This window comes from Malania oleifera, chromosome 4, assembly GCF_029873635.1.
Source record: "Malania oleifera isolate guangnan ecotype guangnan chromosome 4, ASM2987363v1, whole genome shotgun sequence".
NCBI classification, from domain to species: domain Eukaryota; kingdom Viridiplantae; phylum Streptophyta; class Magnoliopsida; order Santalales; family Ximeniaceae; genus Malania; species Malania oleifera.
Window position 1 is genome coordinate 83,281,302 of NC_080420.1, and position 12,736 is coordinate 83,294,037.

Here is a 12,736-nt window from a genome sequence, read left to right on the forward strand (position 1 = left end):
TGGTAAACTAGAAACTGGGCACAGTACTGTTGTAGATATATTTAGCGGAGCTAGTGCACCCACACGTCTTAAGATAGAGTGTGGAGATGGGATGGTCGATTGTGCTAGGAAGGGTAGTGTCCCCCTGGAGTTTAGACTAGTGTGGGAGCAGCCAATCTAACCTACAGACAGTAGACTGTGGTTGATTTAGCTCTAGTAGGCCAACCAAAGTTAAGTTCAACCTTCGGGCCGCACAACCCGTCATGGGGTGGAAGCATGACTATGATCTTTGATCGGTATAGAGAGTTCTAAACGCATAATTGTTATTTTAACCATAGATAATATGGGAAATGGCAGAAATGAGAACAACGAATATGGAAACTGGAAAATGAAAATGATATGGACAAGAATGATATGGAAACAGATTATAAGAAATATGGAATATGAATATGAATGTAATGAATGATATGGAAATAATAGATATAGAGTAAAGAAAGAAATGTATTATATATGGTATTATTACATGTATTTGGGGCAGGGTATACTCTTCGACCGAGGGCTTGCTGAGAAAGGCGAGTGCCCTGATAGGTATCAGATATAGCTATGGGTTGCATAACGTGTTAGGGTAAAAGGAAGCTACTTGTATGGGCTGGTAATCTTCCCTTTTCTCGGGAACTTTTGGCGGTAAACTTTTGTATGAATGTGTGAGTACGAGATAAACTAATCACCTGAGAGCTTACTAAGTAAGGTAAGTGCCATGATATACTTCAGTTGTGACTGTAGGTTGCTTAAAGTATCAGAGCAGAGGGGTGCTACTTATATGAGCGGGTAATCACTCCAATCCTTGGGAATTCTCATTGGTAAAATTCCCTGCATGTGTTTGAGTAGGAATAAAGAATGGATTTATAATTATGGTTTCATTTGAAAATAATGAATATATATGCATATTGTACACAAATTTCTTGTTGGCCACACATTGCTTTAATGTGTTCCTTTCTTACTGAGATGTGTCTCATCCGATAGTAAAAATTTCATCTTTTTAGGACCTCCACGGGATTGAGGTTAGAGAGCTTGGGGTTGTTGTAGCATTTTTGTAGAGAGATAGGGTATAAACTTTGATTATGTTTTTGGGTTGTAATATATTTATGTTTTTAGAGATGTATATGAATGTTTGTGAATACTGGACGTTGGGTTATGTTTTGAGATGTATATAGGTATATAAACTCTGGTATATTTTATTGAGGATATGTTGTTATTCCCACTGTGTAATTGATATAGAGCTAGATATTATGATATCAGATACATGTAATATATATTGGAGATGTATTTCGTATAACACTCTAGACCCTAGTTTCGGGTTCAAGGTGTTACATAGGAGGACTATCTCTTCGGGTTCAGGAGGACTATCTCTTCGGGAGATTTAAATATATAGCCTCTTCAGGAGGACCCTCTCTTCGAGAGATTTAAACATATAGCCTCTTCATGAGGACACTTTTACCATCTCTTTTGGAGATTAGTACTCTTTAAATTTTAAAAGACATATTCTCTTCTGGAGAATATTATATTCTTGTGGAGTAAAACTTACAATAAATAAATAAATTAAATAAGAATTAAAGAAATAAGTCAAATGATTAGAGTCTCATGCTGATAAAGTGTTATAAAATATGCAGGAAAATAAATAGAGACGAGACAAAAATTGTATATAGTTCGGCTATGCCTACTCCACGGGTGGATGGGATCAAAATTTCACTATCTCGGGAAGAATTACAAGATGACTTAGAACCGACCTTGTACAAAATATATCTTCTCTCTTTATCCCTTGTACAAAATGTCTCTTTTCTCTTTATTTGTCCTCTTCTCTTATCCTCACTATATACATACTTACATGAAACCATCAAATGTGTGTGTGTCCCAAATGAGAAGGGGAGGGTACCCTTTTATAGGGCAATAAGGATAGTTAAGCATTTATTGGGGTGAAACCGAAGAGGTAGAAGATGGGGTGACATTCATATATTTCATAGCAACTCCAAATTACTAAATAGTAATTCTAAATTGTGTGCAACTATGCATTAGAAGGTCCACTACTAAGCATCTTTCAATCCACAAATGCAAAAAGAAATGGATGATTCGCACACACTAATAACTAATCTAGTATTAACATTAATAATTTTAGCCTTTTAATCTAGCTTAGCTTTACTTTCAAAACTTAATAATTTAACAATTTTAGCTTTTTCCAGCTTAGCTTTACTTTCGAAACTTAGTACTAAGAAGTCTTTACCTTTTACTTTCCAAACTTCTATCCATTCAAACATGAATGCTTGAGGCTGATTTTGTCTCCTTGGTGCCATTATTAGCAACCTCACTTAGTAGAACTTAAATTATATGTGCTTTGTTAGTTACTGATGCCTGGGATCTATGTTTCCAACTAACTGATGAGCATTGAACTGATTGTTTACTGCCAATTTATAATCAACTTCTTACACTAAAATAGTATAAATATCTTTTTGTATATAATTTTAGTAACCAATTATTTAAATTTTATTTTAAAAGCACCATAGAGGTTCCTAAAACATATATAAACTTGTTTTCGAAGACAAGAATCCAATACAAAACACTAATGCATTTTACAACTCACAAACATTAATCCATGAAGCCCTTAAAGCAGTGATGGAGAAAACAAATGGGGACGAGTCTCGTTCTGGGAGTGCTAAGAGACAAAGAACCAATATACATAACAAGTCTCTTTAAATTACTAGGGACAGCCTTGCTCTTGTGTATGGAATTTACATCACCAAACAAACAGAAAATGAGGGTGCTTATGAATTTCCATGACTCTTAAGAAGTGGCAAATGGACTTAGTGACGGGTAGACAGTGTGATCCATATAATGAGTGTGTGTGAGAGAGAATGGAAGGGAGGGAGGAGGGATCTAGCTTGTTGACAAAGGCGAAAACAGTGGAGGATCCTTTTCATCAGAGGAGAAACCTCAGATCAAATCCTTACATGAAAAATCTGGATATGATTTCTTTCTTCAGAATGGAAAATGCAGGAAGGGTGATGATACATACATACATATATACATACATACATACATACATACATATATATATATATATATATATGTATATATATCCTAATTGTCCCCTACCATCACCTTCAATTCTTTCCCAAACAATATAGTGAAACCTTAACAGGAAATATACCACCTCAAGGCCACTAGTGTTGCTGCCTACTAGCAAGCTATTGAGTACTCGTGCAATATGAGAATGTGCATTACAATATTCATGATTTCTCCTCTCTATCTTTCTTTTTTACTCTCTTTCCTGTCCCAATTTTCTCTTTTATATGAGCTTTCCTTTATAAACCTTTTTCTTGTGTGGAAGATTTTTTGAAGGGTAATTACATAGATCCAAAAAAAACATGAAGGCAGAGACAACTACAAAAAAACAATAAAAACTCAAGATTAGGGCTATGCAATTGAACTAAGAAGAACCATCAAATAGAATCAAGACCACTTGACAAATTAGGGCTAATTCCCAATTTCAATTTTGTGTGTGTGTGCGTGTGTGTGTGTGTGTGAGAGAGAGAGAGAGAGAGAGAGAGAGAGAGAGAGAGAGAGAGCAAGTTGTACTTGGTTAATGGTGAAGAGGAAGAGGGAAAGGGGTAGGGGGTGAGGGGTATCAGTGGTTTGGTGAGATCTCACGATCGGGAAAGAAGAAAATTCATATGGATTTGGATTTGTAAAATTTAGTCCCAGGTTTGGATTTAATTGTGTGGATTTGGGTCCTATAGGATTTCATTTGGAATCAAATCCAAATTCAAGTTGTACTTCCAAACAGTGGAGTTGAAGTTGCGGCCTTTAAATCCAAATCCAAAAATTCAGACTGACACTTCATATTTTAATTATAGTAAGATTGATTTTAAAAATCAGTCTCAAATTTTGATTTTTATGAGAAAATCATGGTCAAACATCTCAAAGGTTTAGTTTATTCAATCTCAACCCAAAATTACTACAGAAATCTTTTATTGACTCATTTAAACAATATAAATACTAGTTAATAATTTTGAAATTCTAAAAAAGAACAAAAAATTAAAACCTTCATGTACATAATCATGAATGATTGGAAAGTGACTTAGATACCATCCCAAATCAATCATAGGCACCTATGAACATGAAACAGTTAATTAGAATATCGAGCTTACATTCCTTGCATTATACACTCCTTATTTTAGATCTGTTGTGCTAATTTAGATGTAATCCCAAGAGGAGGGGTGAATTGGGTATTCAAAAGTATTTGGTATTTCAATCCTTAATTGAAAACCCAACTATATAAGTAAAAACTTGGATATATGCTGATTTCAGTATTATACAACTTAATTGATTTAATCAGTGGATATCTCAATTAATTCATTATTACCCAATGATTCTCACATTTTTACATATTCATATATACCAATATTTAAAACATGCACAGTAGATATAACATGAATATAAGTGCGGAAATGTAAAGAAAGATAGAGAGAAAGCGCAAACACAGGATTTTTAACGAGGTTCGGCCAAACCCGGCCTACGTCCTCGCCTTGGGAAAAAAACCCATTGATTGCACTAATCTGCTCCTTAAACCCGGGCGGAGCTTCCTGTTACAAATCTGTTGCTTATAAGAGGCACAACTTCCTCCTACTCCGTTGCTTACAAGGGACACAACTTCCTCCTACTCTGCTGCTTACAAGGGGCGTAGCTTCCTCCTTCCCGGTTCACAGCCAGAACCGTTAATGCAAGTGATAACAAATAAATCTGGATACATTCATATTGCTTCTCAACAAGCTAATGAGTATAATAAATTCCTAAGCACACTCACAAGATATTATTTGAAGTTCAATGAGTGTATGTGATGTTTTCAATAATATTTTTGTAATAATCAAATATATGATCTTTGTATATAAAAATATATATGATATGTTTGCTTCAAAGATCTAAACTTTATTTAAAAATTTCTTCACAAAAGATATCTCAAAAATATGCATTTTGGAGATTTTAGGATTTGCTCTCAAATAGTTTTTGCAATAATGGAATACGATGAAATCTTTGAATAAAGTACAAACGTGAATGCTTTCAAAGATTTAAACTCTAGCAAAACTTTTTTCCAAATAAAGATTTCAAATAATTAAATGAAGAACTAGAGTTCTTGCTCTCAAAAAGATATTAAATAAAAATATGAGAAAATAAAAACTTTTACAATGAAGATTAAATGCCCAAATATAAAAACTTGTATACCAAACCTCAATATCAAAATGTGCTTGTAAGATGTGTGTGTGAATGCTCTTGAAAAGCTAAGAGAATGCCCAAAACAATGTATGAACATGATAGAGTGTTGGCAAGATATGTAAAAGTTGTTCAACTAGGGTTTAGGGTTTGATATTTATGAGTATTTTTGGCATCTAAAATATTTATGGTCGTTGGATCAATCATAGATATTTTTAATTAAAAAATTTGCCTGTTTCAGCGCTGGAGCGTCAGTTCCCTTGTTGGACTCGTCGACAGGTGGACACATTCATCGACTAGTGTTCAACACTCATTCGTCGACGATAACATGGATTCGTTGATGGGTGGACTACCTGATATTTTTGAGCTCACTGTATTTTCTCATCGACGGGGACATCCATTCATCACCAAGTGGCCTTTATGAATTCGTCGATGAGGCCAGGAGATTCGTCGATGAGGCCTCTATTTTCAATCCTATTTTGCCTCTAAAATGCAAATCCAATCCGAGAAAAAAAAAAGTATGTAGTTTTTTCATAAAATGCATGAGTCCTAGGGTCAGTCTATTGATCATTTTGAGCTCCCAATTATATCTCATGAAATATGTAAATACAAGTGAGACTAAACACACATTACAACTGAAAATCTTAATTATCTTCATCATTTTGCTCTTTTAATTTCATGGAATATGCCAGGTTGAATGAGCTTCAAGTTCCTCATGGCTTCCATATCATTCGTATCATCTGTGCATGTTAAATAATGATCCTGCTAAAAGACTCAATGCACGGATGAGATAATTGTATTTTGTCATTATCAAAACAGGATCAGACTCAAAAAGTCCACAATCTCCCCTTTTTTGATGATGACAAAAACAAAAACAAAATGCATGAATTAAAATAGACATTGTAGTTCAATTATATCTAGAGAGAAGACACTGAGATATTTCAAGTTCGGCTCAATATGCATCTAGATTTAGAAATAGAGCATATGCATATATCTCATTTAATGTAAAATTTAAAGCTCGTTTAAAACACAAGGAGTATATCATTTTGCTCAACAATCCTTTCCCCATTTTGGCATAAGAAAAAGGGTTAAGCTAAGTGTAAAACAATTTAAGGAAAAAAAATCCTTAGCTTTAAAAGGATAACTCCCCCTTGTTGAAACAATTTTTATTTAAGCTCAGAAAGACTCTCCCCCTTTTTGGAAATTAAGCTCATAAAGATAATATAACTGGCCATTAAGAGATTAAAATGACATGTTCAACATGGTTAGAACAGAATCAATTAAAAACATATCATAAGACCCGTTAAAGATTTAAAATTTAAAACATACGACATATGATAGCAAATAGTAGGTTTGAGCATGATTTCCATCTAACCAGTTCGCATGCATTGTTTTGTGCAATTAGTGAACTAATTATGCAATTCAAAAACATATATATATATATATATATATATATATATATATATATATATATAAAGAATAAGTCAAGAGAATAAAAATCTTAGTGTAAAAAAAATTTCCTGGCCATAAAAATATGATATGAAAAGATTTCCCTTTGACATTTATCAATTAGCACTGGAGATGATGCTTGCTGAAAAAGAAACTATAATTCAAAGCTTAAGCAAACACACATCTTTCTAGTTAAGCGTTTAAGTACATTCCGAAAAAAAAAAATATAACTAGAAAGACTAACTTTACAGATCCTAATTATATCAACGCATTTTAAAACCAGATCATATGGTTAGCTCAAGGAACTTGTGGCAAAGTAATATATTTTTTTATCTAGAGTATTCAATAAAATCATCATAATTAAGTACTTGCCACAGAAAGTTCAATGCACATCTAAGCATAAAAATATTCAGATGCTCCCCCTATGAGTTTGAAGACTTGCTTAGATGAAATGAAATGCTTATACTTATCAAAGATTAATTTCACTAATATTTCCAAGTCGTATAAACAATCATTTTAGAATAACTTAGACCAACTATAGCAATACCATGATGCACATGAGTTCTTTATGCTCTTTCTTAGCTCAGCTCCCCTAAATATTTTCAAGCATGCAACAAGTTTAGTTCAGTATAGTTTAAAAAAAAAAAATTCATGTGGTTAACAAGTTGCATCAAATATGCATAAAAAAATTTACATGTACCATTCATTATTTGATACCAAACGTAAATACAAAATATGATACCAAATGTAATTATGCTTATTTTTCAGAGCCATAATATTTTCAATTTAATTTGCTCCCCCTCAGTTATGCACTTATCATCATCTTATGTCTTTTTCTTTTAATCATTCTTCACCATTTTAGCCGAGTGTTCTAATATTTTCAATGATTTATACTTGGCTTTACCTGCTTTGGCTTAGAGAACCAAAAAGTCATAAACAATTCCTATTCAGGGTCATAAGCCTATATTGCTTCTTTTCTCATGGAACTCAACGTATAGATTTCCTAGTCATTTGTATTTTCATATAGATTGAAACCTATTGCAAATAACTTAACCATTTGACATATTCAAAAGCTTCTAATAGATTTGATTTGATTTGAGGTTTGAGAGCTTGTGAAGTGAGATTGGACAAATACTCTTAACAATTAAATTATCATTAAGTTTATAAGAATATTCATTATGAGTGGACTGATTATGCGTCAAAATTGCATAATTAAGCATTTAAATTCATGCATTAAAAATCATTGTCTGATTATGTATATTATTTTAATAATTGGGCTCATTTGAGTTAATAATCCTATTTTTACCGTAAGTTTACAGACATTCTTATTTCATTATTGCAGGATAATTTTTGGAGATTAAAATCAAGCCATGTGTGCATAGATAGACTGTGTATGAGAAACCATGTGGGCTGGTACTCGAGTAAAATAGTAGTTGGGCTTTACATTTAAAGGAGATCCATTCGCTGGCCGTGTGACCACAAGAAGGCGTGCATGGGCACATGAAGCTGGGCAGGCAAATTGAAGTCGTGAGCTAGACTTTAAAACAAGAAAAAGAGCTAGGCTATGTGAGGTGAGGGTCGTGGGCTTCATGATGTGACCTAGCTATGCATGCACGTGAAAGGGCTGGCAAGCCCATGCGCACCAACAACCCGTAAAAGTGAGCTAGCTAGAGAGTGTGCTGGCAGTAGAGGCATGTGAAGGGAGCCCAAAAGCAAAATAAACAAAACAGAAAGGAGTGTGGGTCGAGTCCTTGATGTGACCCGATCATGCAAACTAAAAAAAAAAATAGCCTTGTGTGTGTGTGTGTGTGTGTGTGTGTTTGTGTGAGGAGGTGCTGGGAGAGTTTTTTTTTTTTTGGGGCTGGCACGTGAAGCAAGGGGGCTGCATGGGAGGATTTTATTATTAACAAGAGAGAGGGAAAGTAAAAAGGGAGTGTAGGTTTTATCTAGGGTGTTGCGTGTGGGAAAGAGGGGCAGTGAACTTGGGGAGTAGCACCGCTGCTGCTGTTTGCTAGGAGACCCAACCCCCCTGCAGCTCCTCACGGTAGCCCTCCATTCTCATTCTCTCTCTCTCTCTCTCTCTCTCTTCTTGTTTATTTAAGTAGTTTTGTTGAGTTATTATTTATTTTTCTTTGTCATTTTCCATAGATATTTTAATATGTAGTTTGAGTTATTTATTACATTGAATATTTATCTTCAAAGTATTGTTGGGTTTATCTCTCTCTCTCTCTCTCTCTCTCTCTTATTTTGTCTCTTTACTTTAACGTTGTTTAAATCCGTTATTTGAGTTGTTAATGTTGGATTTAAATATTAATTTTTACTTTGTTATTTAGTGGTCTATTAGATTAATTGGTTTCTTGTCTTTAGGTTTTTTATTTTAAATGCTTCAAGGTTGAAGTAATTTGTTGTTTTACTTGATTATCTTTTATTTTATTGTTGCAATGAGCTATTGTGGAATCAATTTGATCCAGAAATTTCAGATTGCAAGCATGAGTGGCTAAGTTCTAAATCTTGGGTTGTGGGTCAATGTCGGTTGCTTTCCATGGTTTACTAGTTTTTCTACGATATTATTGTTAAATTTTTATTTGGCTAAATTTGAAAATTGAAGACATCGTTAATAAATCACTAGCTCTTCTTTCTTGTTTTGTTGTTGACGTTAAGCACATCAAAACCTTGATTTAATCTATGATTTTCGCCAATTAATTTTTACATGAAATTTGGTTGATGCTTAATGAGAGTTTTTATTTCCTTCTGCTTGGATGTGGCAAATTTACTTGAGCTTTAGTATAAAAACTTCATCTTTTTAATGCCTTGACTGAATTAACAAGAAGAGGAGTAAGACTTAGGGAATTAGTAAACGATGGAAGCAAAAAGACATTGAACCCGTAACCCGAGTGTTTGGTAAATTGTTTTAGTAAATCTGTTTAGTTTTGGCTGCATTATTAGATTTATATTTTTGGAAATTTGATAAAAGTTCAGTCTCATTTTAGAATTTTTCTCAAGCACTTCCCACTTTGTTTACTGCTTTCAAAAACATAAAAAAAACAAAAATATTTTCACACCACATTTTACAACTTGACACTTCTGCACTTGGAAGCACAACTCAAAACGAGTCAAGTTTTTGGCGCCGTTGCCGGTGACCAATTGGTGTCATCAAAGTATTTTTCAGATTTTTGAGAGGGTGTTTATAGAGCTGTGAACGTCTTCATAGTTTGGGTGATATCTACTTCCTCTCCTTTGACCCGTTTGCTTTTATTTTTTGTTTTATTTCGTTTATACTAAGTTTGTATGTCTGGTTGGGCTAGAGATAACACATTTAGACTGGTTAGGATAGACTCGTCCATCTCATCATCGAGTGCACCTATTTCACTTGAGTCATTCGAATCATCATCTGACACTCATAGCATCATGGCTGAAAATGAACATCATGATAGGGAGAACCCTAACAAGACCTTTAGAGAATATTTGCAACCTATTAGGACCAGCACCCCATCTTGTATTATTCTACCTTTAAATGCAAATGCTTTTAATTTCAAACTCGGGATGATCCCATTGCTACCTCATTTTCATGGCATTGAATATGAAAATCTCTATTTGCTTATCAAAGAGATTGAAGAAGTGTGTTCCACATTCATGGATAGAACATGCACTGAAGAGGTCGTAAGATTAAAGTTGTTTCCATTTTTTTTTAAAAGACAAGGCAAAGACCTGGTTGAATTCCTTGAGACCAAGGTCCATTGGGACATGGCAAGAAATGCAAACTGAATTTTTTTTAAAAAAAAAAATTCCCATGTAGAGAACTAATGCTTTAAAAAGACAAATCATGAATTTTTTCCAAAAGGAGGTGAAAACATTTTATCGGTATTGGGAACGTTTCAAAGACCTCTTAAATTCATGTCCTCACCATGGATATAATAATTGGAGGGTCATTAGTTTTTTTCTATAAGGGGTTGCAGCCAAAAATGAGGCAATTTGTAGAAATGATGTGAAATGGTAAGTTTTTCAATAAAGGGCCTGAAGAAGCTTTTGACTATTTTGATTATTTGGTTGAAAACGCCCAATCTTGGGATGTCTCTGATGTGTATGATAGATCTGAAAATAAAAAATGTATTAGTGGGGGTGGTAAATATCAATTGAAAGAAGATGATGATTTTAATGCTAGGTTTGCATTGATTTCTAAAAGGATAGATTCCATTGAGCTTAATAAAGTAAATGAAATGCATGTATTACCATCATCTTTTGAAAAATGCAACATATGTGAGGATCCAGTGCGTGTGACTGATGCATGCCCAACAATTCCTGCTCTTAAGGAAGTTTTGCTTGATCAATCTAACCCAGTGCATATAATTTCTAAGAATTCTATTGGACCTTATTCTAATACTTACAATGCAGGTTGGAGAAGTCATCCAAATTTCAGTTGGAAAAATAACCAAGTGGGGCCATCTACACGGGGACAAAGTCAATATACTCCTTATGCAATAGCTGGCCAAAATTGGGGACCCTCTTATGTTGCAAATCAGCCACCTCCAATGCAAAGAAGGGAATTGAAGACCCCATACAGTATTTAACTGTTAGATTGTAACAGTTTATGATGACTTAGAGTACGATCAACAATCAAAACTCCCAGGCCATTAATGACATCAGAGGGACCCTCACTAGAGTAACCACTACTCTGAGTAACCAAGAGAAGGGAAAATTCTCAACTCAACCCCAACCCATTCCACAAGGGCAAAGTCAATCAGCTCAGAATACCGGTGAAGGGAGCAAACTGAAATAAGTGAAAGCTATTACAACTTTGAGGAATGGTAAGGTTTTGGGTGACTCTGCCCATAGTGCTGGTTAGGTAAAAAGGCTAACCCTCTTCTAGATAGTGGTGAGTCAAGCACTTTAAATTCAAATAATGATGCATGTCCTATACCTGCACCGTTTCCACAACGTTCTCTTTCTTTGCACAAGGATAAACAGCATGTTGAAATCCTAGAAATTTTTAAGCAAGTTAGGATTAACATTCCACTTCTTGATGCTATAAAAAAAAATTCATGCTTATGCTAAGTTTCTAAAGGATTTATGCACTGTGAAACGTAAATTGAATGTGCAGAAAAAGGGTTTCCTCACTGAGCAAGTTAGTGCCATTATTCAAAATCACACACCACCTAAGTACAAGGATCCTGGGTCATCTACTATTTCATGTGTCATTGGAAACTCTAAGATTGGGCAGGCCTTGCTAGACTTAGGTGTGGGGGTCAATATGCTACCGTATAGTGTGTATGAACAATTGGGGCTATGGGAATTAAAAGCCACTTCAATCATTTTACAGCTTGCTAATAGATCCATAAAAATTCCTAAGGGTATTGTTGAGGACATCTTGGTCCAAGTGGATAAATTTTATTGCCCTGTGGATTAGTGGTCTTGGATATCAAAGTGTCATCCCATGCAAATTCTTCACCACCTGTGATTTTGGGAAGACCATTCTTAGCAACTTCTAATGCCATAATCAATTGTAGGAGTGGTGTTTTAAAATTGAGTTTTGGGAATATGACTTCAAAACTGAATATCTTCAATTTGTGTAGGCAACCTCTAGAACATGAAGACTTTCAAGAAGTCAATTCATTAGAATCCCTAATTGCAGACACTCCTTGGTTAAATTATGATTGTGATGAGCAGTGGGAGGATTTAGAAGACTCCCGTGATTTAAGTGAGTCCACTAACCATTTTTATTCTCTTTGTGCTGCAGGTGATTCAACTGAGATGCAATAGAAGCTCAAATTTGAGCCACTGCCGGCAATACAAACCCCAGCACAACCATCCAATAAGAAGACACCAGTGCTGGAATTGAAGCCACTGCTACCGAAGCTGAAATATGCCTACCTTGGACCAGAGAACTCATTTCTAGTGGTGATTTTTACATTGTTGACCCCTGACCAAGAGAGTAAGTTGTTGAGAATTTTGACAGAACATAAATCAGCCATTGGCTGGTCCATTGTTGACATCAAAGGTATAAGTCCTATCATTTGTACACATAGGATATACTTGGAAGAGGATTCAA

At 34.6% G+C, this 12,736-nt stretch overlaps 1 non-coding gene across 1 annotated transcript; it reads right to left on the minus strand.

The window, feature by feature from the left end:
• Positions 1 to 10,494: 10,494 nt before the first annotated feature.
• LOC131154679 (small nucleolar RNA R71) lies at positions 10,495 to 10,602 on the minus strand. Its single transcript, XR_009136595.1, has one exon. It is a non-coding gene; the product is annotated as a small nucleolar RNA R71 (small nucleolar RNA).
• Between the last annotated feature and the right edge of the window lie 2,134 nt (positions 10,603 to 12,736).